The sequence below is a fragment of the Lethenteron reissneri genome, chromosome 32 (genome assembly GCF_015708825.2).
Source record: "Lethenteron reissneri isolate LAM-NWPU_2019-01 chromosome 32, ASM1570882v1, whole genome shotgun sequence".
Lineage (NCBI taxonomy): Eukaryota > Metazoa > Chordata > Hyperoartia > Petromyzontiformes > Petromyzontidae > Lethenteron > Lethenteron reissneri.
In genome coordinates, this window is record NC_083810.1 from 5,877,483 (window position 1) to 5,881,281 (window position 3,799).

The following is a 3,799-nucleotide window of genomic DNA, read 5'->3' on the forward strand; positions in this document are numbered from 1 at the left end:
TGAATCTGGAGCGTGCTACAAAGAGCTATCAGCTCCACCAAAACCAAGCACCTGAGCATTCCACCCCTTCAACTTTCTCTCTCTCTGAGTCGAGAGCGGGAGTGAAGAAGTTGGAGGAGTGCCCATACTTGGGAAGTGTGTCACGACAAGCTCCAGTTTGGCAGCGAATCAGTCTAGCCGAGTTATCTTTTCATCATCAACTAAGTGAGTAACGTTGTGTAGAAGCTGACTAGCTTGTCGCTCCACACGAAGCTCCGGGTCTTATCAGATACAACAACTGCTCTGTGTTTGCGGCACGTGGGGTCCTTAACAGGAACGCTCGCGCCGGCTTGAGACAATTAGGTTGGCCTGCCTACGATCCTTCCTGGGTTTAACCAGACTGGATTGTGTGGGCAGCTCACGGATCCTTAAAAGATATGGGGCACAGTTTTTTTTTTATCTATCGGTGAGCTCTTCCGGCAGGCGAGCTCCTGAACACACTGCTGCTACCATCACATGCAGGAATGAACGGGACGGTACAACCATTCAATATGTCCAGAATGTCAGCATCGATTTTGTAAATATTAAAATATCTCGAAATTATATGAGCTACAGATTTCACAGGTTTTGAAAGATCCCCTTTATTTTTTACACAAAAGGGTCTCACAAAGGTCCCAGATGGGTTAAACACATCCCACAGTCGCGTTTTCAAATCCGATAGTCCCCAACATCTGGAAATGACTCCATCCATATTCTAAAACCATAACCAAAAGATCGCAATGTACACACACACACACGGATGTTAAACCGGACATAAACCCCTTGCACAGATTTGGGACCCCCCGCCGAAGAATTGTGCAGCGGATCCAGAAACATCCCCGGAATTGCGGTGTGCAAAGAACACATCACGGGGCGCAAACTTCAGCCGCCACACCTCGTCCATTCGTAACTTTTTTAAACGATTAATCGCATTTTAATTAACGAGCTTAGAGTTTGTTTAAGTTCCATCAAATGTTAGCATCGTAAGGGTTTTGCCCTGGGGAGGGAGTGAGGCGGAGGGGGGCGGGCAGCACCACGTGACTCCAGCGAGCCCCCAAGATGCATCCCAAGCGCTGTGGCGCCACCACGTGGCGGCGATCTGCAGTGATCCAGGGGAGGACCGACTCCCGGCCATAGGGATGATCAATGATGAATGATTTTGATAATGATGATATTTGATCATTTCTGTCATTGATGACCAAATAATGTGGATATATTATTTTTAAATCACATTTTATTAGCAGAGGCCCACAACTCAAAACGACCAGCAACAAACAGCACCATTTAAGTTGTAATGAACAACAGTTATTTATTTGACACCTTTCTTGAAACGAGCAAGAGACGACGATGATGGGAGGAGGGGGATCCAAAGCGAAGCCGTGCAAGGGGGAGAGGCGGAAAGGGAACAGAGTTGTGGGCAGCAGTGCGGTGAGTGTGTGGGGGTGTTAGTGAGTGGATGAATTGAACCTCATGGCGGTACCCCGGGGTTAGTCTGTTGATGGTCGGCGATGCGGCAATCGACTCATCTCGACGAGCTGTACACGATGCCCCACCACTACGGTGCGTGCCGCGAGCGTTCAGGGTTTCGGCGCAATCGTCCTCGCTGCGTTTCGACATCGCGGATTGATTGGTACCCCAGTCGCGGAGTTAAGTACACCCCTAGAAAAAATTCGTGTCCCAGAAATAAAATATTTCATTGCCTCGGGCATTTTGTATTATTTGGTTACTACGGGGTACCGCCATATAAAGGATCATTTGGTGGATGAGTGGATGAGTGGGTGTGAGAGTGCCTTGTTGTTGTTGTTGACCTGAAGTGCGGTGGTTGAACACAGATTGTCTGGTGGACCGAGTCCTAACTACGGGGGAGGAATCCATGAGTGAAGTTCACGTGAAGAGTGACCGTGGTCGTAGCGATACAAGGGTGATGAGTAGGGTGACGTCAAACACCATCACTGCTGATCGACGTTGATTGATGTCACTCACCCGTCATCCTCACCCCCTTTCACCCCAGCACACTCATCCCCATCACACTGACCCCTCTCACTCACCCCCCTCACCCCCCTCACTGACCCCCGTCTCACGCCTTTCACTGCACCATGCGAACACACCTGAAGCCGCTCTCGCTGCCTCAGTAATCGGGGTCAGGCGAGGCGAGGTCGCCCCCTAGCTCGACTCCCCGGGAGAGGCCCCTGTAAAGCCGACTCTTCTGTAATAAAGATATTTTTTTATTATTACACGCTTTCTTTTAACTCACTTTGTTGCAGTAGGTTTTTACCATTTAAACTAGTACAAAACTGACACCTTTATACAAGGCATCATGTTTACAATAACCACAACACAAGCAGTCAAAATGCAAACAAAAAGAAACAACTCTGATAATGATATGCATTGTCCTTGAAGTTGATTGGTCCACACCCGAGACAGCTTTCCTTAGAGCCTAGTCTCCATTGGTGTTGGACCAGATGACGCCAAAAGGCGTACAACTCAAAAACAGCGCACTATCAGAGTATTGAGAACTCGGGGTAAGCATTTACACTATGAGACCTCCTTTACCAGTGGCAAAAAATAGAAGTAGGTTTTTACCCTTTAAACTGTATATAGGTGTCAGTTTTGTACCAGTTTAAAGGGTAAAAATCTACTACTATATTTTGCCACTGGTAAAGGAGGTCTCATAGTGTAAATCACTTTGTTGTTGTCGTTTTTGCATCCTCAAATCTTGTAACTCAATTTTAACCCACTTCCCAATGTGGTATCGACTGCAAACTTGGTATACTTATGTCATACTGATGATAATACTATATTCTATCATAAAAAACAAAACAATTATTTTTAAACATTCTTTTTTGTATGTTATGTTTCGGCTTGGGTCTAATTGTCCACGCTCAACTGACGTTGGCTGTAATTGGCCACGGTCCCTTACGTTACGGCAACCTTCGGGGCCACTTCCTGGAGTCGTGGAGTTCTGCCATTACTAGTACATTTCATAAAAGCGTGTTTTTAAAAAAGGTTTAATTTTTTAATATCGCGTAAATATAAATGTGTAGTTTACCCACCACCACCCGACACAGCCAATTAATAAGGTTTGTCGCGTAAACAACACGTGCCAATTAGTAAACTACTTCAGCACACGGGTGCGCTCGAGAGTAAACCCACTGCATTTACAACTTGAGTAGTACGACGTTTCGCTGGTCAGTACAACAACAACAACCACCACCACCAGCTTCATCAGGCGATTTGCCAGAATGGTGACTCTTGCGTCACCACGGGGAACCCCCCCCATAGCCCCTCCCCCTCGTAGCCCCTCCCCCCTTAGCCCCCCATAGCCCCTCCCCTTAGCCCCCCCCTTACCCCCCCCATAGCCCCCTCATAGCCCCTTTATTAGCCCCTCGTATACCCCCTCCCTCTCTTAGCCCCCCCATAGCCCCTCCCACAATAGCCCCTCCCCCATAGCCCCTCTATTAGCCCCCCATAGCCCCTCCCCCCTTAGCCCCCCATAGCCCCTCATTGCCCCTTTATTAGCCCCCCCCTATACCCCCTCCGTCTTTTAGCCTCCCCATAGCCCCCCCCCTTAGTCCCCCATAGCCCCTCTATTAGCCCCCCATACCCCCTCCCCATCTAAGCCCCCTCATAGCCCCTCCCCCTAATTCGCTTCCCCTGTAGCCCCTCCTCCTCCCCCCCTTTAAACTCCTCCCAGCCCCTCCCTCCCCCCACGTCCACTCCGAGTGGCTGAGATCTCGCGGGGGGTGGGGAGGGGGGGGCCCTCACACTCGCCGGCTCTCGC